Source organism: Triturus cristatus, chromosome 4_1 (genome assembly GCF_964204655.1).
Source record: "Triturus cristatus chromosome 4_1, aTriCri1.1, whole genome shotgun sequence".
Lineage (NCBI taxonomy): Eukaryota > Metazoa > Chordata > Amphibia > Caudata > Salamandridae > Triturus > Triturus cristatus.
Window position 1 is genome coordinate 1,189,281,108 of NC_140585.1, and position 27,189 is coordinate 1,189,308,296.

A 27,189-nucleotide genomic window follows, 5' to 3' on the forward strand; every position below is an offset into this window, starting at 1 on the left:
AACTCCAAAACTCTCTACTGCACATAGCCATTAACATCCATCCACACCTTGAACTCACCCAGACACCTATGGATGACCCAGTTTACAGTATGCCCTATTCAGGACTCATGATGCATGAAAAAACAAAACTACTGGGCCACAACATCTGGAAAAATTAAATTGTCGCACGTGGCACCAGACACGAGGTAAGCAGAATTAGGTTTATTCACCTCTAACAAGTTGTTTATTCAACAAGCATGAGAGCACCATCCAACTGTCTGCAACTGTCACCCACCCAAACGTTCCGAGCCTCAACGTTCTATAAAGAAACCAAAGGGAAAGAGTAAACCAGGAAGGAAGAACCTGGAACGGAAGAATGCAGAAGAAAGGTGGATGCAATGTAAAGAAAACACACTAAGGGCCCGATGCTGATGTGGTTTGGATAGCTTCCCAACCGAATGGGTTTGGGAGTAGTTTCTGACCAAATTGGATCGAGAGAGTCCAACTGACCCAGTACGATGCATCCGGATGCTTCCAGATACGATTTGATTGGACTCCCATTGACTTCAATGGGAGCCTTTGTTCCGACCGAATGCATAGGCTCCCATTGTAAAAAGGGGTGGCGCGGGAAAATCGGGCACCCCCTGGTACCTGCCACACTGTGCATGGCTGGTAAGGAGGGACCCCCCCATGGGCATGATTGAGAAGGATCCAGGTGCAGAGGGGCCGACTACGTGCCCTCAGAGTCTGATTCTGACCGCCAATTGGAGTCGGATGGCATGATTCAGAAAGGCTGTCCAAATCCAGAATTGTAATCGGTCATTGAGAAACGTGGCCCGCAGAGATGTACAATTCTGCTCCGTACAGCTCGGTCATTCCCAAATGCCGTTGGGTTTGGCTTGGGATATTCATAACGCCTAACTCGCATCATATTCGGTTGGTCGGAAACCTTTCTGAGTCGGTCGGAAAGACACATTCCCGATCCGATTTGGATGGAGCAAATGCCATTAGAAAGCCTTCCTAACCGCATCAGAATCAGGCCCTAGATGTACAATTTCAGTATAGAATGCAAAGATATGCCACATATTCCCCTTCAGATAATAAGGGTTAAATGAAAATGAAGATAGAAAAATGATAATTCATGAATAATCCTTTACAAAGGTGTTCTAATCCTGACAGATGACTTTACACATATGGCAATAGAAATGTCAGATAAATTACCTGCAGTTTGTGATTCAACATTTGTTTCTGAATGGTTAGACATGTCACAGCCATCCCTATGGGCATGATATGGGGCAGACCTGAGCTCATCAGCAGTCAAGGAATTCTCAACCACATCATGCATTACAGCATCTTTATATCCTGGGCTACTGTTATCAAGATACAGTTACATCACTCCTACTCAATTTATGCCAAGTGTTTTATGCTCCAACATTTCCCATCTTGAGGAAACACAGTTTGTTAATTTTGCAATGTTGATTAGTTTGTTATATTTGGTCTATCCTTTCTCAATGTGCCCTGAAAAGATCATTCTCACAAACTCTTCTAAAAGAAAATCATGGGGTTGAACTGATTGATTGAGGTCCTATCTCATCTTGGAATTCAACTGGTAAGTCTTCACTTTTTCTGACACCTTCTGGAAACTGACAATGCTTGCTAACTGGAAATCTGTTCCTGGGCTACCAAGGACATAAGTTGAATACAGGTTACCAACCTTTCAATAATGATTACCGGTGAGAGTCCTTTTCTGAGTTGGGTGAAATCCTGTAAGACCACAATCTTTCTCTTACAGTCAGGATTACTGGTTTGTGGGTAGACCAGGTCAAGTGGACACTATCTTTAAGGTAACAGTTGAACGTTCCACTTGACTGCAGTATTGAGGGTCATACAAAGCAATAGTTATGTGAGATATTCTGTGTGCCAACAAACATAGTTTGGGCTGGACTGTTCCCATGGGGAACAGGGTCAAGACTGATTTGCATATGGCTGGGTCTGAACTGTAATGGCATGGGGAGCAAATAAATGATGGCTGTAGGCCCAGATCTCTGTACTGTGGTGAATGTTTGACATTGTGCAGCATTCTGATCAATTGTTCATTTAACAAAAATATGTTCATCACTCGTCACCTCAACTGCAGTAAGTAAGTAATGTTTCAGGACAACCTTCCTAACTAAACACTTCCATCAAAAAATCAGTAACAGTACCATGGCAAATCTTAAGGAAGGAGGGAGTCTTTTAAATGGTCCCACTATACCAAGTTTCTGCCAAGGATTCTGAGTCCACTTGTCAAGCTTCATTGGTTGGGTATGACACCTGACACATCTGTCACAACTCGTACAAACTTCACAGTCCCTAACAAAATGTTCTGCCCCAGCATCCATTTACAGCCACCAACAATGTCATCTATTGAGGTTCTTCAAAGCAGACATCCCCATATGGCAATGATGACTAGCTTTAAGAATCAAGGAATTATTTCCTTCTGGAGGAATGCATGTATCCTTACGAAAAACGAAACCATCTTGACACTTAATTCCTCAGAAACTTGGTCATAAGGGTGTAAAGGGGCTTGCAAGGTTTTGATTGGAAGACAGCCGTCACTGACATATTTCCAAACTAACTTAATTATGCCATATTTCTAATCTTCTAAATGCCACATATCTTCAGTCAGATGGGGCTTATTCTAGGACATGCGTCTATCACACTCACACTCACAACCAAATCCACCTCCCCACCATCATCATCCTCCCCATCTTCACTTGCACAAGGTAAGCAAAACACATACCTTGAAGTGCAGTTTATCTTCCCAGGCACTACCTAACTTCAACACAATATTCCTGTAATTTAGAATACAACCTTGCAGTCCAAGCCATAGCAGAAAACCCTCCTCCTAAGGACAGAATATAAACAAGGGGCTTGTGATCAGTCTACAAGGTAAATTAACTTCCCCAAATTAAATGACGAAAATAGTTCACCACCCAAACACATGCAAGTATCTCCCTCTCTATGACTTCATAGCATCTCTCAGTTTCATTCAGGGCTCTTGAAGCAAAAGCTATCACCCAGCTGACATTGTTTGTGGTTTCCTGAGAAAGAACTGCTCCCAGATCGTATATGTGCTAGCATTTACTGCAATGAGACTTTCTTTTCCTACACTGAAAGTTTTTAAGGTGGTTGCAGAAATGGTCTGTTCTTTGATCTTTTCAAAAGTGGCTAGTTGGTCAGTATTCCATTGGTACACCACCCCTTTATGTAGGGGTTTGTCATAGGCTTCATTAAAGTTGCAAAGTTGTGCACTAACTAAAAATAGAGTTCACAAGGTCTCAGAAAGGGCAACAACTTCTCCTAATCAGGTGGTAGGTCTTCCTTTATAGCAGGTACGAGGGAGTGATTGGGTATCATACCCTTAGTAGATATATTTGGGGGAAAGGATGTGGCCTTACGGCTAGAGCGGTCGACCTCGAAGCTAGGGAACCAGGTTCGAGTCTCGACAGGGACGCTAAACATCCTGTGAGCCTGGCAAATCACTTAATCTCCCCATGCCCAACAAAAATGAATGTGTACGTCTGTAATGCAGCTGGTGCTCATGTAAAGTGCTCTGAGACCTTCAGGTCAAGTTCGCACTATATAAAACTCTAGAAGAAAAAAATCGTGTGATCCAAATATTCTATTTGGGAACAGTAAAAGTCACATTTTCCTGGTGCAAACACTAGACCATACTTTTCTAAATGGGCACTTATTTCCTTGAGCACAAGATCATTTTCTAGCCAATTATTTGTAACAAATAAAAATATGATCTTGAAAGCACTTAATGGTGTCTTCGAGGTCTTTGAAAATGTGGTTTATGGTACTGGGAAGCTCCTTTTGGGGAGTCTTGTGCCTTACAAATTCAAAGAATAACTCACTGTTTACGTGAGTTACTTCTGAAACTTGCACCACTCTGGAACCCACAGAATGTTTGCTTTCCTTACAAGCTTTAGCAAAATGCCCGATTTTACCACATGAGTTGCAACTTCTGCTTGATGCTGGACATCCCATACAGGGAGGCTATATGGAAGGAGCTGCCAGTGAGGCAACAATTGGTTTCAGAACCCATGCTCTTATTCTTCCAATTGTCCCCTTTAGTGAGTTTACTAAGGGTGCATTCTTCACTTTTTTTCTTTTCATATCTGCTCTCTGTTTTTTCCTTCACACATGACATTGACTCGCAATAGCCTTGGCTGACTTACGCACCGCTCCAAGACTGGGATAACCCAAGACCCACAGTGTCTCTTGAACATGCTTATTACTGGTGTTAACCATAAGTTGGTCGAATAACATTTAGTTGGTAGCAGAACCAAAATCACATGCTGTGGATGGTCCCCTCAAGGAAGTCATGATCTCCTCAAAAGACTTTTCATCCTTTTGCCTACGAGTATAAAAGTGATATATTTCAAGCATAATGCTTGCAGTATGTTTAAAGTATCCTTTCAAACGAATAAACACCTCCTCATATTTCTCATGTTTTTTTTCAGTAGCTTCTACCATGGGAGGAATTGTAAAAAATTGCTTCTGACCCTGAAAAATTAAGGAGAATTCTGTTGTACTGTTGAACTGATAATATGCCAGCATCTATGGCAACAATATAATTCAAAAATTCCTCCTTCAATTTTTTTCCAGGGCTGGGAACAAGTGAAAGAAAAATCAGACCAAATCAAATGGGAATTTGACCGAGGATGAGAAGAGAAAAAAGTAGTCAAATCAGCATCACACAGTGTCAAGCGCGAGTGAGTGCAAAGAAGAATGACTGACTCCACAACAATAACATGTCAGGCCAAGGAAACTGAATAATTATAGAATCCTTTGGCAATCAGTTTACCTTGGATGCATGCTCTGCAGCGTCACTCAAGAGCCAATTGAGGGCAATGGCATTTCAAGATGGTGTCTGGAACCAAAATGAGGCTTGGAGTGCCGCTTCATTTGAGGAAATTCTTCTGGTGTGACAAGAAAGAAAAAGTACACCCCAAACCCACCTCAATCAACCTACCATCCACTGTGGGAGAGTCATGTGGTCTCGTTTCGACTCGCTATATGTCCCAACTCAGAACAGAGCATAAGCGTCTCCTCACGCTTTGAGGGAGTTTCTCATGGAACACACATGCCTCATGACCTGAGGACCTGGTGAGAATCAGTGCTGAGGTGGCTTCAACACTCTATAATAGTATGTCCTCTTTCAAAGGCCTGTGGTGCACTATAGGCTCTCATAAGATGCTGCACCGCTGGGCACAGGTATGTTCTCCGTCGTGATGTTCAAACAACAACCCGTCAAAGGATCCACCAGGAACAGGGGTGGATCCTGCCCTCATTGCCTGATCATAAACGTTGCAGGTAACACCAGATACCAACCAAGAGAATGACATTTATTCACCAATAAATTGTGCATCCAACAGACATGAGAGTCCCATCCAACCTTCAACCACCCGATCGTTCTGAGCCTAGAGTTCTAAAGTGAGAAAGGGTGAAAAGTGGGGGGTAAGGGGAGAAACGGGGAATGAGAGACAGAAGAAAGGTGGGTACAATCAGAAGAAAACAAATTAAGATGTATAATTTCGTCATAGAATGAAAATATATAGCAGAAATGTTTTTACACATTAGGGCAGAGCTTTCCAAACTCTGTGGCGCGACACAGTACTGTGTCGCCTCCTAAGTGTGGGTGTGTCGCGCGATGATGACATCGCGGGCAGATTAGGGTGCCCTCTTGGAGTTTGCATTCAGTGGCGCACTACCGTACGTAGAGTAAGGAGAGGTGTTAGGTGAGCGCGGCCTCGTTCCCCTTTGCGACGCGCGTTGAATCCGCAGTCCACGGAGCCGCCTCTGCAGTCCCCATCCCAGGCGCTCGGTAAGGCAAATTTCGAATTTTAAAAAATTGTTGGCATTCAATTGTATCCCCTGAACTAATTTTGCGCCAATGTCGGAGGCGTAGTTTGTATCCCCTGTTGCGTGGTTAGGGAAGTAGTATGGCGCCAATCTCGGAATGCTCCTGAATTTCCACTGCCAGGTTGGAAGATGAAATAGGTCCGCGATAGAAACAGACAGAAATTACTCGAGCAAAAATCTAAATCAGCTGTTTTACAACCTCATCCGCTGTGGCCTAGGTGATTTCAAGAGCCAGGTGTTATATGTGAAATCCTACTGGCTTTGATTTGGGACACAAAGTAAATACAGAGTCAGTAATACATAGTTGCCAAGGTTTCGGATTGCTATGTGTGACACGTTCATAATTTTGAGTTATTAGAAGTGACATTTCAACGACTATGAGTGACCCTTTCAACCGAGTAAAATGAAGCAAAATGAATGTGTCCGTGTCCTTGTGTATAGTAACTGATGCTTATAAAGCGTGTCACGTTCGCACTATATAAAATCGTCAGGAAAAAAGAAAAAAAGATGCAATGTGAAAGAGGCTGTATTATTTCATAAAGAGTTTTAGGTCACGCTGATAAAAATCTTTAAATGCTGAGCGGCCTACCGCCCTGGCTTGACCACGCTGTCTACTACCTGCAAGTACAGTGGCACCACAATCTCTGGTGCTAAGTCACCCCGGCCCAAAACGAGTTAGTGTGCTTTTGCACAAACTTTCTGAGACAGACTGCCTCACTGCACAGTTACATGGCCCCAGGCACATCCGGATCACCGCTGCGCTCTTTCAAAGACATAACAAGTAAGTTAAGTACAAGTAGAAGTACCGTGTACATTTAACTCTGAATTTCTCTGAGACAGTGCATGTAGCACAGCTAAGAGGTGAGTGCCTCTGAGCTATGCTGTTAGTAGTGCAACTTGGAGAAATTGGGAGTTAAATGTAAGTACTTTATAATGTGCAAGTGCATGAAAACTGGCGCACAGCTGTCCCCTCCCTGAGTACATGGCCACTGGTGCACAAGAAGGAGCGCATGCGACTCTCACCTGCAACCACCTGCACAAATTAAGCCTTTTTAGGTTCTATCTGAACTACCGTGGGAGTGATATCTGATTTTTGACCTACCTGTGGTCAATTTAGCACAGTTGTTCTCTTCCTTGTAAGCCGAACCTCCCTTTTGAAACTGGTCCATATTTTATACGCCTTAGGGCCCAGATTTAATAATTTGTCATTCAACGCAGCACAACAAACAAATTTGCTACTCCGAGTAGCCCACAAGGGAAATTACAGTCCGTAGCCATATCTAATACGAGTGGCCTGCTGCTGCTGTCCGCCAAGCACAGACACTCTAAAAAAGCTGCCTTGCTTCATGCAAATAGTAACTACACCTCCAAGATTGGCACCATACTAGTTCACTAACCTAGCACCAGGGGGATACAAACTACACTGTGGTTTGATTTGCATTCCGTTCTCTCCCATCTCCGAGCCCCATAGAAACGGAGAACCTGTGGATGGAATGCGCTGTGTGTTTAAGCCACAATTCTCTGGGAGCGCCTGGAACATGGTATTTTTCCGCGGCGAACCGCGTGTGATGGGCAGGGCTAGGCGTGGGGTCAATGCTGGTGATATCGTCGGGCTCATTGGGATATCTGTATGTTGAATGCTTTTTTTTATTGAGGCGATTCGAAGGGGCGCAGGTGGCATGAGGCCACCAGTTCCGGAATAGATCAGCAGCATGCACGTTATTATTCTTATTTCAAAGACACGTAATCTCTGATGAATGAGGGTTTCCTTGCAGGAACCAGCTAAAAGACTGATGACTTCAATTCTGCCCTTGCTTAAAGATCTTGCCATGATCAAGATGCATGAACAATGGTTGTGGGTATGACCCCCAGGTCGACTGGTCCTTTTATTCTTGTCAGAGTAGTTGCAAAGGCTGAGATGAAGGGTCTTGGGAAGCCAAAGGATGTGGATTCTCGAATGCCAGGGGTTAGTTGGCTCTTAAGTGATTGCTCTGATATTTGGTTTAGTTGGCATTACAGCAGGCACCTAGTATGTTTTTGTTTCCCTGAATCACAGAAGTTTTGCCAGTCACCGTCTTAGTTAGAACAGATTCACAATTGCTTTATTAACCTTCCTGCTTTCTTAAACTTGCTTGGAAATGCACCATTTGCCCACTATTTTTTCAAAATATTCTTGGGGGAAAACCCTCCGAACCCCCTTAGGTGGCTCGGGGTCGCGCCCTTCACTCGCTCGCTTTGCCGTGTCGCAAGATGAACATTGTCTAAAAGGTGTGTCACCAACGTGAAAAGTTTGGAAAGCTGTGCACTAGGGTCTCGCATTCCATGGAACATGAAGTAAAACGTGTGAAATGTAAGCAGAAACAGTATCAGTGATTTGGATTTCTTAAGGGGTATTTTGCTGTTTGTCAAAAAAGAGATGAATGTTAGACATATGTCCTGAAAAACGTCACTTTCCGCTGTTTACAGTTATGACGATTTTGAAAACTTGAAGTAGGGTAAGCACATCATTGTATTTTGCTTTCACGGGTAATAAAGGAAGGGTGTATGATTTCTTCGCGTCAATGTCTATAGGGGATGGTTAGAGTAAAAATAAATGTGTTTTCTATTCTCGTCTATTAATTGCTATTTTAGCTTTCAAGAATATGCTGAAACAACCACTGCATTATTATATAATAGCCTTTTTTTTAAACACAGTTTTAGATAGCATGAACTTGACCCAAATCGGGTATCAGAGCACTTTACATAGCACCAGTTGCATTACATGAGGACACACATTCATTTTTGTTAGGCACGGGGAGATTAATTGATTTGCCCAGAATCACAGGATGTTCAGCGTCATTGCCAAGACTCGAACCTACTTCCCCGGATTCGAGGTCGACCGGCCAAGCCGTTAGGCCAACTCCTCTCCCCAACCATAAAACACAAGCTCGGACCCTTCTCTTTAGAAAAGTGCTTTTGTATCACCAATGAAATTCATGGGAATCACTTGCCCAGTAGTGTACTTGTCACTTGTAAGGTTAAGGACATAAATATAGAATAAGCATGCTGGGGGCTTTAGGCTTTGGCCCGTTAGTGCCTGGTGTAATGTGGGGCTGAATTAGATGGATGCAAGGACCGCCTCGGACCAGGAGGCATGGAGGGGCGGGTTCAAGGCGGGGCCAGGGATAGCCCGGGAACATACAGTTTCAGTTAGAGGCAGGCTACCGACAGAGTAGGTCGTGTGGAATAAACATGTGTATTGAACCCTCACACGTGTCTGCGTAGTACCTCCGCCGACACTACAGCTGGCGATGAAGGTGGGCCACGAAGCGCGTGGTGCATGCCCGGAGGGAGAAGCTGCCTGGAACAGCGACGTGAGAGGAGAGCGCTCAGGGCGGCGGTTCAGCGCGAGTCAGGAGCCTACCCCGCTCGCGTCTGTGTGTGAGGGCCGCGACACGGGTGCCTACCCCGGTCGCTCATTGTGGTTCAGACTGTCGTGACTGTGCCTGTGGAACCGAGAGCCGGCGTGCGTGTGTGCAGACGAAGTGTCTCCCCTCTCGGTGAGACTCTGCGTGGTGGTCCCGCGCATGGAGAAGACGAGATAACGATCAGGGTGCCCACCCCTATTGTGTGCTGCCTGGAACTGGAAGACTCGTGGTGAGTGCCTTCCCTAGCGTGCACGCGTGGAGCATTGTGCTTGGACTGGTTGGAGAGCTGTGGCCTGCGTGGGGAGATCGAGCCTGGAGGGGCGTGTGCAACTGAGGCGGCCATCTTTGGGTCAGGCGCCTGCACCTATCCCCTGCGAGGTCATTCCGGCGGCCATCTTTAAGTCAGGCAGAGGCTGAGTTGAGCAACAAGCATTGACACAAGCAACTGCAAGCCCTGAAAATCATCAAGCATTGGTAACAGTAAAGCGAAAGTAGCAACAAGCATTGACACAAGCAAGTGCACGTTCAGAAAAACCATCAAGCATTGGTAACATCACGCTGACAGTGGCATCAAGCATTGACGCATGCAATTGCAAGCCTGAAAATCATCAAGTATTGGTAACATTAAACGGAAAGTAGCAACAAGCATTGACACAAGCAATTGCAAGCCCAAGCGAACCATCAAGCATTGGTAACAGTAAAGCAACAGTAGCAACAAGCATTGACACAAGCAAGTGCAAGTTCAGAAAACCATCAAGCATTGGTAACATCACGTTGACGGTGGCATCAAGCATTGACGCATGCAATTGCGAGCCTGGACAATCATCAAGCATTGGTAGCATTAAAGGAAATCGTATCAAAAGCACCATCAACGGTGGCAAATGGTCCCTGCCATGTTGACGTCACCGGTCCGCCAGTCTGGGTCTACATCGCCTATTGCTGGGCAGTTGGGCATGCTTGGAGTGTCTTACCTGCACCCACCTGAGAAGTTGGTCCTTGAAATTGGTGGAGGCATGGGCCTCCGATGGAAAGAATGGCTCGAGGACTTCGAGGATTTTATGAAAGGGTCGCAGGTGGTGGTACACCTTCAATCTCACTGCTCAAGAGAAAGATGAGCCCATGAGCTCATTCATCACCCGCCTCAGACGCTTGGCTCGTTACTGCAAATTTGATTCCTTCTCGACAGAGGATGCTCTGCGCCTGCGGGTCATTGAGGGGTGCCAATCAGAATTGTTGAGAAGGAAGTTGCTAAAAAAGAGCTATTCCCTCGATGAGATAGAAGAGATGACGCGTGTGCATGACCAAGCGGAAGAACATGCAAAGAAAATGGAGGCTGGGAGAGGTGAGAAGTGCGAGCAAGCCTTCAGAATTCAATCACGCACCGGACTCAGACGCTTACCGGCGAAACACAGGCCATCTAGTGACAAGAGGGCACAACAGTCGTGCGTAGGAGACATCGCAGCTCCAGTCGTAACAACAGAAGGAGGGATCAGCGGCTCAAGTGCTACCGCTGTGGGTATGATTTTCCTCACACAGATGGGTGTCCCGCCATGGGTCAGGAGTGCCGTAAGTGCGGAGGGGAAAATCACTTTGAAAATGTCTGCGGTAATCACAGAAGGCGCACATCAAGAGGCCATGACAGGGCTTCTCGATCGGCTGGCAGCAGACATCAGGCCAAGGCAGTACGGGATCGGCGGGACTCGTCAACGGGTTCCTCTCAGTCCAGTTGTCAGTCATACAAAAGTCACAAAAAAAGGTGCACGTCGTCTCAAGACTCCAGGTCACTATCGGCCATCTCGCAAGACAGTAACGAGTATGTATGCATGGTCGCGGATCCTGACCGACTCAAAAAGTATCCCGACTCAGTATACAAGTGGGAAAACATCATACGAAGTTTGTCATGGACAGTGGAGCTTCCTTGAACTACATGCCAGTAGCAGAATACCAGCGAATCAAACCTCGCCCATCACTGCGCCCTGCCCATGTATATACATGGATGTCAAGAAAGCCACTCCCATGCTTGGGGAAATTTTCAACGCAACTCACGTACAGGGATCGGACCATCCCCGCACACATTCACGTCATCGAAGGGCCGGAAGCTGACTGTCTCCTAAGCCTTCCAACTGCGGAACGACTACGCCTAGTGGACAGCCTGTATCGCGTGGATGATGAGCTTGATGTGACACTGAAATTTCCAAAACTGTTCATATCAATGACCAGGTAGCACCCATAGCACAGCATCACCGGCGGATCCCTTTCCACTTGCAACAAGCCGTTGAACAAGAGCTACAAGAGTTGCTGGATGCAGATATCATCGAACGGACAGAGGGACCTACACCATGGGTCTCTCCGGTGGTTGTCGTGCCAAAGAAGGGCGAACTTGACAAGGTGAGGTTGTGTGTGGACATGAGGGCGCCCAACACTGCCATTGAGCGAGAGAGACACCCAGGGCCGCATATCAGTGATATGATTGCGGCACTAAATGGAGCCACGATATTTTCCAAATTAGATCTAAACAAAGGGTATCACCAACTCGAGTTACACGAAAAATCAAGATACATAACGACGTTTTCCACTCATGTCGGCCTGTTCCGGTGTAAGCGATTCAGCTTTGGCGTGTCATCCGCGGCCGAAATATTTCAGGAAGCCATCCGGAAGGTCATCCACCACATTCATAACACTCTTAATTACAGTGATGACATCCTCCTGTACGGATCCACCACACAGGATCATGACACTGCATTGGAGCGAGTGTGCCATGCCTTGTTGGAAGCCAATCTCACTCTAAACAAAGCTAAGTGTGAGTTCCACAAATCCACGCTAAAGTTCTTTGGCCACATCTTCTCGCAAGCAGGAATGAGACCGGACCCAGAGAAGGTGTCAGCGCTAAATGATACCCCCAGCCCCGAGATGTAGGGGACGTTCGATCTTTTCTTGGAATGGCTAGCTACTGTTCGCGCTACATCCAAAACTACACGACAATCAGCTACCCGCTGCGGCAGCTCACGAAACAAGGGCACTCATTTCAGTGGTCAGCAGAGTGTGAACGGGCCTTTAAGGACATCAAGGCCGCTGCGGAGTCTGCCGACAACATGGCATATTTTGATCAAAAGAAGAAAACGGAAATTACGGTGGACGCCAGTCCAGTTGGGTTGGGAGCAATACTGGCTCAATATGAATCAGAGGGAGACCAACGACACATAATCGCGTACGCGAGCAGGAGTCTGACGGAGGCCGAGAAAGCGTACTCACAATCAGAGAAGGAGAGCTTGGCCGTTGTCTGGGCCTGCGAACACTTTCACATTTTTGTGTACGGCAAACACTTTACGCTAATCACTGATCATCAAGCTCTTATTACCATCTTTGGCAATCCACGGGCAAAAATGCCCCCCAGAATAGAACGATGGGGTCTTCGCCTTCAAGAGTACACATATACCATTGTGCACAAGCCAGGCAAAGCGGAGAATCCCGCTGACTACATGTCTCGGCATCCCAAGGTAACAACACGATGCAAATCGTCGGTGGCAGAAGAATACATTTGCTTTGTGGCAGACCAAGCCCGGCCACCAGCTGTCCCGGTCGACGCCATCATCGATGCTACTCTGGAGGACGCCACGCTGATAGAGGTGAAGAGGCGACTGCTACACAATGAATCGAGACATCTGGAAGGTAACGATCAAAACAGAGAGGCTGACAAAAATGAGCTGGCTGCCTTCAGGCACGTGAGAGAGGAACTGTCAGTGGCCCCCAATGGGTTAGTGTTAAGGGACACTCGACTTGTCATCTCCAAAAGTCTCTGTCGGGGCGTAGTCAACTTAGCCCATGAAGGTCATCTCGGAATTGTGGCTACCAAAAGGGCTCTGAGGGAACGAGTGTGGTTCCCAGGTCTTGATGAAATGGTAGAAAACACGCTGAGAGACTGTCCTCAATGCCAATTAGTCAGTAGGCCTGATCCTCCTGCACCCCTGCAAATGTCCAGACTGCCGGAGGGGGTGTGGCAGCAAGTGGCAGTAGACTTTTTTGGTCCATTTAAGTCGGGACAATACATCTTAGCCATAATGGATGAATACTCTCGCTTCCCCATTGCTCACATCATATCATCCACCAGAGCTTCAAGAACGATACCTGTGCTGGATGAAGTATTTGCTGCATGGGGCATCCCCACAACAGTGTAAACAGACAATGGGCGCCTGTTTAATAGTCAAGATTTTGCGGACTTCGCCAAGCATCTAAACTTCAGACATCGCAAAATCACGCCTCTGTGGCCGCAAGCCAATGGAATGATCGAGAGATTCATGTCCACGCTAAAGAAAGCCATTCAGCAAGCAGAGGTGGCACGGCAAGACATTCAGACAGCGCTCAATGAAGTCCTACGGGCGTACCGGAACACACCTCATTCCACGACGGGGAAATGTCCCGCCACGCTAATGCTGGGCCGGCCCGTACGCACCCGGATACCGATGGTTGATTGGCCTGACAAGGCAGTGTGTCCAGATTCGGACACTGATGACATTGCTCGCACGGACCAACTCAAAAAGGACAAAATGAAAACGTATGCGGACTATCGCAGGCGAGCTGCTTCATCTGGGATTCAGGAAGGTGATTGGGTCCTGGTGAAACAGGAACAGCAAAGAAAAACTGACTGTCGCTTCAGTGAAACTCCTCTGGTGGTCGTCAAACAAAAGGGGACCATGATCACTGCCGAGTCAGACGACAAGAGAATAACCCGGAACGTGGCTCACTTTCAGAAGTGTAGCCCCAAGGTGCGAGAGTCTCTTGGTAGTCCCATCCAAAGGGAAACCAGTACTCGTGGAACAGAGACCAGCACTCTGACACCAGAAGTGGTCTCTAATGAAGGAAGCAGTGATCGTACTGAAGTCAACAGTCGCACCCGCCGGCACATCCAGAGGCCGAGTCGGCTGATCGAGGAACTGTAACTATGTTAATGTTATTTGGTATACATAACGTATTCAGGATGAGCGCTTTGAATTTTGTTAAGAAAGGGGGAGGTGTAATGTGGGGCTGAATTAGACGGATGCTAGGACCGCCTCGGACCAGGAGGCATGGAGGGGCGGGATCAAGGCGGGGCCAGGGATAGCCCGGGAACATACAGTTTCAGTTAGAGGCAGGCTACCGACAGAGTAGGTCGTGTGGAATAAACATGTGTATTGAACCCTCACACGTGTCTGCGTAGTACCTCCGCCGACACTACAGCTGGCGATGAAGGTGGGCCACGAAGCGCGTGGTGCATGCCCGGAGGGAGAAGCTGCCTGGAACAGCGACGTGAGAGGAGAGCGCTCAGGGCGGCGGTTCAGCGCGAGTCAGGAGCCTACCCCGCTCGCGTCTGTGTGTGAGGGCCGCGACACGGGTGCCTACCCCGGTCGCTCATTGTGGTTCAGCCTGTCGTGACTGTGCCTGTGGAACCGAGAGCCGGCGTGCGTGTGTGCAGCCGAAGTGTCTCCCCTCTCGGTGAGACTCTGCGTGGTGGTCCCGCGCATGGAGAAGACGAGATAACGATCAGGGTGCCCACCCCTATCGTCTGCTGCCTGGAACTGGAAGACTCGTGGTGAGTGCCTTCCCTAGCGTGCACGCGTGGAGCATTGTGCTTGGACTGGTTGGAGAGCTGTGGCCTGCGTGGGGAGATCGAGCCTGGAGGGGCGTGTGCAACTGAGGCGGCCATCTTTGGGTCAGGCGCCTGCACCTATCCCCTGCGAGGTCATGCCGGCGGCCATCTTTAAGTCAGGCAGAGGCTGAGTTGAGCAACAAGCATTGACACAAGCAACTGCAAGCCCTGAAAATCATCAAGCATTGGTAACAGTAATGCGAAAGTAGCAACAAGCATTGACACAAGCAAGTGCAAGTTCAGAAAAACCATCAAGCATTGGTAACATCATGCTGACAGTGGCATCAAGCATTGACGCATGCAATTGCAAGCCTGAAAATCATCAAGCATTGGTAACATTAAACGGAAAGTAGCAACAAGCATTGACACAAGCAATTGCAAGCCCAAGCGAACCATCAAGCATTGGTAACAGTAAAGCGACAGTAGCAACAAGCATTGACACAAGCAAGTGCAAGTTCAGAAAACCATCAAGCATTGGTAACATCACGTTGACGGTGGCATCAAGCATTGACGCATGCAATTGCGAGCCTGGACAATCATCAAGCATTGGTAGCATTAAAGGAAATCGTATCAAAAGCACCATCAACGGTGGCAAACGGTCCCTGCCATGTTGACGTCACCGGTCCGCCAGTCTGGGTCTACATCGCCTATTGCTGGGCAGTTGGGCATGCTTGGAGTGTCTTTCCTGCACCCACCTGAGAAGTTGGTCCTTGAAATTGGTGGAGGCATGGGCCTCCGATGGAAAGAATGGCTCGAGGACTTCGAGGATTTTATGAAAGGGTCGCAGGTGGTGGTACACCTTCAATCTCACTGCTCAAGAGAAAGATGAGCCAATGAGCTCATTCATCACCCGCCTCAGACGCTTGGCTCGTTACTGCAAATTTGATTCCTTCTCGACAGAGGATGCTCTGCGCCTGCGGGTCATTGAGGGGTGCCAATCAGAATTGTTGAGAAGGAAGTTGCTAAAAAAGAGCTATTCCCTCGATGAGATAGAAGAGATGACGCGTGTGCATGACCAAGCGGAAGAACATGCAAAGAAAATGGAGGCTGGGAGAGGTGAGAAGTGCGAGCAAGCCTTCAGAATTCAATCACGCACCGGACTCAGACGCTCACCGGCGAAACACAGGCCGTCTAGTGACAAGAGGGCACAACAGTCGTGCGTAGGAGACATCGCAGCTCCAGTCGTAACAACAGAAGGAGGGATCAGCGGCTCAAGTGCTACCGCTGTGGGTATGATTTTCCTCACACAGATGGGTGTCCCGCCATGGGTCAGGAGTGCCGTAAGTGCGGAGGGGAAAATCACTTTGAAAATGTCTGCGGTAATCACAGAAGGCGCACATCAAGAGGCCATGACAGGGCTTCTCGATCGGCTGGCAGCAGACATCAGGCCAAGGCAGTACGGGATCGGCGGGACTCGTCAACGGGTTCCTCTCAGTCCAGTTGTCAGTCATACAAAAGTCACAAAAAAAGGTACACGTCGTCTCAAGACTCCAGGTCACTATCGGCCATCTCGCAAGACAGTAACGAGTATGTATGCATGGTCACGGATCCTGACCGACTCAAAAAGTATCCCCGACTCAGTATACAAGTGGGAAAACATCATACGAAGTTTGTCATGGACAGTGGAGCTTCCTTGAACTACATGCCAGTAGCAGAATACCAGCGAATCAAACCTCGCCCATTACTGCGCCCTGCCCATGTATATACATGGATGTCAAGAAAGCCACTCCCATGCTTGGGGAAATTTTCAACGCAACTCACGTACAGGGATCAGACCATCCCCGCACACATTCACGTCATCGAAGGGCCGGAAGCTGACTGTCTCCTAAGCCTTCCAACTGCGGAACGACTACGCCTAGTGGACAGCCTGTATCGCGTGGATGATGAGCTTGATGTGACACTGAAATTTCCAAAACTGTTCATATCAATGACCAGGTAGCACCCACAGCACAGCATCACCGGCGGATCCCTTTCCACTTGCAACAAGCCGTTGAACAAGAGCTACAAGAGTTGCTGGATGCAGATATCATCGAACGGACAGAGGGACCTACACCATGGGTCTCTCCGGTGGTTGTCGTGCCAAAGAAGGGCGAACTTGACAAGGTGAGGTTGTGTGTGGACATGAGGGCGCCCAACACTGCCATTGAGCGAGAGAGACACCCAGGGCCGCATATCAGTGATATGATTGCGGCACTAAATGGAGCCACGATATTTTCCAAATTAGATCTAAACAAAGGGTATCACCAACTCGAGTTACACGAAAAATCAAGATACATAACGACGTTTTCCACTCATGTCGGCCTGTTCCGGTATAAGCGATTCAGCTTTGGCGTGTCATCCGCGGCCGAAATATTTCAGGAAGCCATCCGGAAGGTCATCCACCACATTCATAACACTCTTAATTACAGTGATGACATCCTCGTGTACGGATCCACCACACAGGATCATGACACTGCATTGGAGCGAGTGTGCCATGCCTTGTTGGAAGCCAATCTCACTCTAAACAAAGCTAAGTGTGAGTTCCAAAAATCCACGCTAAAGTTCTTTGGCCACATCTTCTCGCAAGCAGGAATGAGACCGGACCCAGAGAAGGTGTCAGCGCTAAATGATACCCCCAGCCCCGAGATGTAGGGGACGTTCGATCTTTTCTTGGAATGGCTAGCTACTGTTCGCGCTACATCCAAAACTACACGACAATCAGCTACCCGCTGCGGCAGCTCACGAAACAAGGGCACTCATTTCAGTGGTCAGCAGAGTGTGAACGGGCCTTTAAGGACATCAAGGCCGCTGCGGAGTCTGCCGACAACATGGCATATTTTGATCAAAAGAAGAAAACGGAAATTACGGTGGACGCCAGTCCAGTTGGGTTGGGAGCAATACTGGCTCAATATGAATCAGAGGGAGACCAACGACACATAATCGCGTACGCGAGCAGGAGTCTGACGGAGGCCGAGAAAGCGTACTCACAATCAGAGAAGGAGAGCTTGGCCGTTGTCTGGGCCTGCGAACACTTTCACATTTTTGTGTACGGCAAACACTTTACGCTAATCACTGATCATCAAGCTCTTATTACCATCTTTGGCAATCCACGGGCAAAAATGCCCCCCAGAATAGAACGATGGGGTCTTCGCCTTCAAGAGTACACATATACCATTGTGCACAAGCCAGGCAAAGCGGAGAATCCCGCTGACTACATGTCTCGGCATCCCAAGGTAACAACACGATGCAAATCGTCGGTGGCAGAAGAATACATTTGCTTTGTGGCAGACCAAGCCCGGCCACCAGCTGTCCCGGTCGACGCCATCATCGATGCTACTCTGGAGGACGCCACGCTGATAGAGGTGAAGAGGCGACTGCTACACAATGAATGGAGACATCTGGAAGGTAACGATCAAAACAGAGAGGCTGACAAAAATGAGCTGGCTGCCTTCAGGCACGTGAGAGAGGAACTGTCAGTGGCCCCCAATGGGTTAGTGTTAAGGGACACTCGACTTGTCATCTCCAGAAGTCTCTGTCGGGGCGTAGTCAACTTAGCCCATGAAGGTCATCTCGGAATTGTGGCTACCAAAAGGGCTCTGAGGGAACGAGTGTGGTTCCCAGGTCTTGATGAAATGGTAGAAAACACGCTGAGAGACTGTCCTCAATGCCAACTAGTCAGTAGGCCTGATCCTCCTGCACCCCTGCAAATGTCCAGACTGCCGGAGGGGGTGTGGCAGCAAGTGGCAGCAAGTGGCAGTAGACTTTTTTGGTCCATTTAAGTCGGGACAATACATCTTAGCCATAATGGATGAATACTCTCGCTTCCCCATTGCTCACATCATATCATCCACCAGAGCTTCAAGAACGATACCTGTGCTGGATGAAGTATTTGCTGCATGGGGCATCCCCACAACAGTGAAAACAGACAATGGGCGCCTGTTTAATAGTCAGGATTTTGCGGACTTCGCCAAGCATCTAAACTTCAGACATCGCAAAATCACGCCTCTGTGGCCGCAAGCCAATGGAATGATCGAGAGATTCATGTCCACGCTAAAGAAAGCCATTCAGCAAGCAGAGGTGGCACGGCAAGACATTCAGACAGCGCTCAATGAAGTCCTACGGGCGTACCTGAACACACCTCATTCCACGACGGGGAAATGTCCCGCCACGCTAATGCTGGGCCGGCCCGTACGCACCCGGATACCGATGGTTGATTGGCCTGACAAGGCAGTGTGTCCAGATTCGGACACTGATGACATTGCTCGCACGGACCAACTCAAAAAGGACAAAATGAAAACGTATGCGGACCATCGCAGGCGAGCTGCTTCATCTGGGATTCAGGAAGGTGATTGGGTCCTGGTGAAACAGGAACAGCAAAGAAAAACTGACTGTCGCTTCAGTGAAACTCCTCTGGTGGTCGTCAAACAAAAGGGGACCATGATCACTGCCGAGTCAGACGACAAGAGAATAACCCGGAACGTGGCTCACTTTCAGAAGTGTAGCCCCAAGGTGCGAGAGTCTCTTGGTAGTCCCATCCAAAGGGAAACCAGTACTCGTGGAACTGAGACCAGCACTCTGACACCAGAAGTGGTCTCTAATGAAGGAAGCAGTGATCGTACTGAAGTCAACAGTCGCACCCGCCGGCACATCCAGAGGCCGAGTCGGCTGATCGAGGAACTGTAACTATGTTAATGTTATTTGGTATACATAACGTATTCAGGATGAGCGCTTTGAATTTTGTTAAGAAAGGGGGAGGTGTAATGTGGGGCTGAATTAGACGGATGCTAGGACCGCCTCGGACCAGGAGGCATGGAGGGGCGGGATCAAGGCGGGGCCAGGGATAGCCCAGGAACATACAGTTTCAGTTAGAGGCAGGCTACCGACAGAGTAGGTCGTGTGGAATAAACATGTGTATTGAACCCTCACACGTGTCTGCGTAGTACCTCCGCCGACACTACAGCTGGCGATGAAGGTGGGCCACGAAGCGCGTGGTGCATGCCCGGAGGGAGAAGCTGCCTGGAACAGCGACGTGAGAGGAGAGCGCTCAGGGCGGCGGTTCAGCGCGAGTCAGGAGCCTACCCCGCTCGCGTCTGTGTGTGAGGGCCGCGACACGGGTGCCTACCCCGGTCGCTCATTGTGGTTCAGCCTGTCGTGACTGTGCCTGTGGAACCGAGAGCCGGCGTGCGTGTGTGCAGCCGAAGTGTCTCCCCTCTCGGTGAGACTCTGCGTGGTGGTCCCGCGCATGGAGAAGACGAGATAACGATCAGGGTGCCCACCCCTATCATGTGCTGCCTGGAACTGGAAGACTCGTGGTGAGTGCCTTCCCTAGCGTGCACGCGTGGAGCATTGTGCTTGGACTGGTTGGAGAGCTGTGGCCTGCGTGGGGAGATCGAGCCTGGAGGGGCGTGTGCAACTGAGGCGGCCATCTTTGGGTCAGGCGCCTGCACCTATCCCCTGCGAGGTCATGCCGGCGGCCATCTTTAAATCAGGCAGAGGCTGAGTTGAGCAACAAGCATTGACACAAGCAACTGCAAGCCCTGAAAATCATCAAGCATTGGTAACAGTAAAGCGAAAGTAGCAACAAGCATTGACACAAGCAAGTGCAAGTTCAGAAAAACCATCAAGCATTGGTAACATCACGCTGACAGTGGCATCAAGCATTGACACATGCAATTGCAAGCCTGAAAATCATCAAGCATTGGTAACATTAAACGGAAAGTAGCAACAAGCATTGACACAAGCAATTGCAAGCCCAAGCGAACCATCAAGCATTGGTAACAGTAAAGCGACAGTAGCAACAAGCATTGACACAAGCAAGTGCAAGTTCAGAAAACCATCAAGCATTGGTAACATCACGTTGACGGTGGCATCAAGCATTGACGCATGCAATTGCAAGCCTGGACAATCATCAAGCATTGGTAGCATTAAAGGAAATCGTATCAAAAGCACCATCAACGGTGGCAAACGGTCCCTGCCATGTTGACGTCACCGGTCCGCCAGTCTGGGTCTACATCGCCTACTGCTGGGCAGTTGGGCATGCTTGGAGTGTCTTTCCTGCACCCACCTGAGAAGTTGGTCCTTGAAATTGGTGGAGGCATGGGCCTCCGATGGAAAGAATGGCTCGAGGACTTCGAGGATTTTATGAAAGGGTCGCAGGTGGTGGTACACCTTCAATCTCACTGCTCAAGAGAAAGATGAGCCCATGAGCTCATTCATCACCCGCCTCAGACGCTTGGCTCGTTACTGCAAATTTGATTCCTTCTCGACAGAGGATGCTCTGCGCCTGCGGGTCATTGAGGGGTGCCTATCAGAATTGTTGAGAAGGAAGTTGCTAAAAAAGAGCTATTCCCTCGATGAGATAGAAGAGATGACGCGTGTGCATGACCAAGCGGAAGAACATGCAAAGAAAATGGAGGCTGGGAGAGGTGAGAAGTGTGAGCAAGCCTTCAGAATTCAATCACGCACCGGACTCAGACGCTCACCGGCGAAACACAGGCCGTCTAGTGACAAGAGGGCACAACAGTCGTGCGTAGGAGACATCGCAGCTCCAGTCGTAACAACAGAAGGAGGGATCAGCAGCTCAAGTGCTACCGCTGTGGGTATGATTTTCCTCACACAGATGGGTGTCCCGCCATGGGTCAGGAGTGCCGTAAGTGCGGAGGGGAAAATCACTTTGAAAATGTCTGCGGTAATCACAGAAGGCGCACATCAAGAGGCCATGACAGGGCTTCTCGATCGGCTGGCAGCAGACATCAGGCCAAGGCAGTACGGGATCGGCGGGACTCGTCAACGGGTTCCTCTCAGTCCAGTTGTCAGTCATACAAAAGTCACAAAAAAAGGTACACGTCGTCTCAAGACTCCAGGTCACTATCGGCCATCTCGCAAGACAGTAACGAGTATGTATGCATGGTCGCGGATCCTGACCGACTCAAAAAGTATCCCCGACTCAGTATACAAGTGGGAAAACATCATACGAAGTTTGCCATGGACAGTGGAGCTTCCTTGAACTACATGCCAGTAGCAGAATACCAGCGAATCAAACCTCGCCCATCACTGCGCCCTGCCCATGTATATACATGGATGTCAAGAAAGCCACTCCCATGCTTGGGGAAATTTTCAACGCAACTCACGTACAGGGATCGGACCATTCCCGCACACATTCACGTCATCGAAGGGCCGGAAGCTGACTGTCTCCTAAGCCTTCCAACTGCGGAACGACTACGCCTAGTGGACAGCCTGTATCGCGTGGATGATGAGCTTGATGTGACACTGAAATTTCCAAAACTGTTCATATCAATGACCAGGTAGCACCCATAGCACAGCATCACCGGTGGATCCCTTTCCACTTGCAACAAGCCGTTGAACAAGAGCTACAAGAGTTGCTGGATGCAGATATCATCGAACGGACAGAGGGACCTACACCATGGGTCTCTCCGGTGGTTGTCGTGCCAAAGAAGGGCGAACTTGACAAGGTGAGGTTGTGTGCAGTGCTTAATTTGTGCCGGTGCTTTCCGGTGCTTAGCACCGGCACTTACTTTTCAGGGCCGGGTCTACACATGGCGGCTTCTTCATATTACACCGGCATGACTTCTTTATTACTCAAAGTGTTGTTCTTGTCTCCAGACAGTCCGGGTGAAGTATTGAGGCTGTGAGAGCTGCTGCTTAAGCCAAATTCATATTATACGATGGAGGTCGCGGCCCTTGGTTCAGTGTTGTCGGTGGGCGGGAGTATGAATACTGAATTGGGCTGAAATCTGTATGTATTTAGTTCTGCGGGGCCGTGTGCTGCAGGCAGCCTGCGCAGATTTTTTTCCAGAGTGCCACGTGACGCCCTGACACTCCCCTGCGGCCGCACCCCACCCACGAGTCATAAACGGCGTTGAGAAGCAGAGGCATATCCCGTTAATAAGGCAGTGCCACGAGCCCCCACCTCGAGTAAACCGTAAGTATGCCATTGCCACACTAACGCTGTTTCTATATTTTTTAGCTTGGTGGCGTGACACCGGTCACTGTGGTGGTAGCTCCGTCGGCTTCACAAGAGTCCATGTTGCACTACTGCAGTGCCTGCCCTGGCCTAGTAGAGGCCCGCGACCGTCGATCATACAAATTATAATATCCAAATGATCTTGTGGAAGGCCCCCAAACACTAAGATCACTCGCGCCTGTAAAATACCAGTAAAGAGTTGTGCCGTCACGGGGCCCGCTCTTCAAAGTGGCGCCATGAAGATTGTGCCGACCGTTGTGTAGTACACCAAGCTCACAGGAGGTGGTCCGTAGGAGGATTTACTGCTGCTGCGGAGGACGACACAGAACGGGTCAAGAGACAAACCTTTAACTTGGCTGTGTCTCTCCTTACCCGAAGAAATTATTTTCAATTTTACAGTAAGGTCTTTTATTTAGGGGGATCGGTGCTGTGGAGGTCTCTCTGGCTGGCACAAATGGCAGCCGGGTAAACAGCACGCAAAAATGATGTGCCACTACCGGCCAGTCAGGTAGAATACAGCACTTCTTAGCAAAAACAGGTGCTGCTTAGCAGGCTCCAGCGACGTCTGTTCAGGCACACTCTTTAACTTCCGCCAGGCCTGCTGTTGGAACTTGTGCCCTCATGGCCCCCGTGCCCAGCCAACCGAAGAGTTCAGGCCCAAGACGAAACCAAGCGGCGAAGCGCTCAGTATGGAGCATACACTCCCCAGCGCCTGTTTACCAGCAGCAGTCAGGTGAGTCATTCATGCATTCTCGGTCTACAGACTGTACTGATCTCTGCAGCATTTGATTAATTCTAGATGGCAATGTCAGTTGGTGCACACCATTGCGATAAATTGTCAGTCAATCTCCAGCGCAGAATATCTGTAACCAGAGAGGAACAGAAGTTTGGCCTTCTTGGCTCAGTAGTGGCTAGTTACTTCTATATTATAGTGCTACGAGGACCCAGCCTGCGACTGTAGGTACATTAATTTTCACATTGTTTTAAAATTGTATTACACACAGTATATGCTATCCTACCACAACATTTACAGACATAGGGGCTCATTTATGAGCCCCTGCGTCACTTTTGCGCCACCGGTGCATCACTTTTTGTGACGCACCAGTGGCGTAAAACATGCGCCATGATGCGCCATATTTACAAAGTGACGCATCTACCTAGATGCGTCACTTTGCAAACCCCTGCGCTACATTATCCCTGCGTCAGGTATAATGTATGCAGGGTGGGCGTTCCCGCGTAAGTAAGCATCGTAGAAGTGACGCAGTGAAATCTACGAGATTTCACTGCGCCACTTCTAGGGTGCAAATGCGTCAATATCTTACGCCTGCCTCACAGCAGGCGTAAGACTGACGCAGGCCCTATCACATGGGGCTTGCCCCATGTGAAAGGACACATTGCTGGAGTTGCGTCACTTTTGTGACACACTCCAGCAATGCGTCACTTTTGCGCCTACAGATACGTCAGAAATACTGACGTATCTGTGACTCCTTGCGACATGATGCGTCATACTGTAAATATGACGCATCACTGGAGTCGCAGGGAGGGCGCAGTGAAAAGTGACGCATCACTGTTTTCACGCAGTGATGCGTCACTTTTCATAAATGAGGCCCATAGTTCATTATAAAGCTAGTATAAACTTTCATTTCAGGGGTTTTGCTCCAGTTACAGGATATTATTAGAACTTGTGAATAAGTTCTGATATTTAACTCTTTCCGTGCACCTCATTACATAGTTTTTCTCATCAGAAAGTGTTACTCTATATGTCACACAGTTAGCAGTTAAATGTCATTCACAAGTCCACTAATACCTTCCATTTCTAGTGCTTCGCAGCAGTTTTAAAATCTTCTTAGACTTTCTCGTTGCTCAAATGGGTGTAATTTCTACTATATAGAGGGAACCATGACAACCTGATACAGCAGGTTGCCAGTTGCCGATCCACGGGGAGATTATTGGAAATGGTTGATTTTAACACAAAAATGATTGATTACGCTTCCACCGTGAGGATGTGCTTTTATTGTTACTTTTACAGTGTCAACATAATATATTTATGCATACGTACCTATTGGGGATTAATAACACTCGTCAATAGTGCCCGCAATGCGCGTTATCACCTTTTGTCTGTTTTTATGTAAAAATGGATGACCTCATTAATAAGACAGAGGAGGTCATTAAACGCCGATTTACGGCGATAATGTATGAAATGGTGGTAAAACATAATCATTATTAGGGTCATTTTATAATGAATTGCTTGTGTTTTTATCATAATGAACGATTATAATGTATAGCACTTGCATTGAAAACTGTGTAACAACCAATATGTATAACATTACAAGATGGCGCCCACGATACGTGTGCTGCCATCCCTCATTTGTTTCTATGACTGAAAGTATGACGTTAAAAGATGGTGCCTCTCAGCGCTAGTTGTGAAACACTGACGAAGGAGTATATCCGAAACGCATCTGTTACTATAAAATAAAACCACCGCTGTGATTGAAAACCCCGTGGGTGTTGGTATCCTTCCCGGAGTGGAGCTTGTATATAGATATACATATATATATATATATGTTTCCCTCGTCTTCATTGCTTGATTTTGCTCGTGAAAAAGTGTCACTCACAGTCGGTGAAATGTCACTCATAATTACACTAAAATGATGAAAATGTCACACATAGCAATCTGAAACCTTGGCAGCTATGCAAATAGCAGATCTACACACGGTTTTAAGCAGCATCAAGGCAAAAAGGCCAAATAGGCTTGACGTTGGTTTGATTGGTACTGTGAGAGGTCAGCGAGTCCATGGGTAAGTCCTGTTGTCCTGGTTCCCAAACAGGCACAGTAGAAGATGTGTGATTTCATTTTGCATAGGCTCCCGTAGTATGTGTAAACTTAATTTAGGGCTGCGGAGCGGGTAACTTAAGGCCCTGCCAAGGGCTGGAATCTGGATTATTTAGTTCTGCATGCGGCAGGCAGCCTGTGCAGATTTGTTTTCAGATTTCCACGTCTTGCAATGATTTTAATTGTCTACATAGCCACTGACTAGCCCTTGCAGTTAAATATAATCAATTTGCAGCGGGATGGTGAAGAGAACGTTCTCTTTACAAGACGAGCACAAAGCCATTTTATGAACATAAGACATTTGCAGCGACGTGAAAACACATCCAGTCCTATTTGTAAGGTCTCTTTTCATACTTGACTCCACTCCTAAAGTGTGGGAAGGTCGTACAATCTGAGAAGATAACTTATAGAATTACAAGTGTAAAGACATGTCAGCACCCGGAGGGGCACAATTTTGAGGCCTGGTGGGTGTCACAGCCTCTTGTGATCCTGCAGTTTAACAAGTTAATATTTTCATGTTAAAGTAATACCTGTTATTAACGTCATTTGAAGCCAAATGGTAAATACTATTACAATGTCATAAAGTACTGGCATTTCCTGCTCTGCATCAGGCACTCCCTCCTCTAGGAATACACCACACGAAGATACCTTTAATGCAATTACAGTTGGAAAGTGGTCTCTCTTTGTCTTTCTCTGTCTCCCACACTTTTTTCACTAACTTTTCCTGCCCCTCCCTCTCTTTCCCTGCCCCTCAGACTGTTTTTGCTCTCTATTGCTTCTTGTTTTTTCCCTCTCTTTCTTAATACCCTTTTGTCTCTTACATGCTCCATCTTGATGCTTGCTTATATTTTTCGTTTTCAGTCGAAGCCTTTCCTTCTCTCTTTTATTACATGCTTGTCATTCTCAGAACACCGCAGTGTGACAGCATTTTGAGTAATCAAGCACTGACTTATATTTCGTTTTGATGTGAAAGACGATGTTGATGGAAACAGTGTGGCTCTTTCTGAAAGTCATTATATTGAAAGCATGGCAACGTGTTTTTGTCCAAACTGGCATGCATTATGTCACTTAAAAAAAAACAATTGATTTTTAATCTAAAGTTTGTATACATCATCCCAGAGGAAGGATATCCATAAAAAATTGCAGTAGCTTTCTCTTCCTAGATAGATAGATAGTTGTTTCTCAACCTACAGCTAAGAGTTTATTCTCATGTTCATGTTAGAAAGTGAAAACCTTTATCTCGGTTTTCTTACAATATCATAATCCTTGCAAATCATTTTGAAACAAAAGGTACTTGCGGGTTATTGTAGGGAGTGCAAAAACGGGTGCTAACAGTATATTTTGTACTACCTTTGCATAAGAACCCAAGAGCCGAGCACAACCTGGGCTTACTCTGGTTTGGCACTTGCCTTTACCATCAACTATTGCTTTTTTAAAAGACTGTACTAGAGAAGAATTGTTGCCCATAGCT

General features: G+C 47.8%; 1 protein-coding gene across 1 annotated transcript in view; it reads right to left on the minus strand.

The window, feature by feature from the left end:
- Positions 1–27,189, minus strand: part of LOC146856335 (intercellular adhesion molecule 1-like) — a 218,971-nt gene that overhangs the window by 6,164 nt on the left and 185,618 nt on the right. The gene's annotated exons all lie outside the window — the stretch shown is intronic.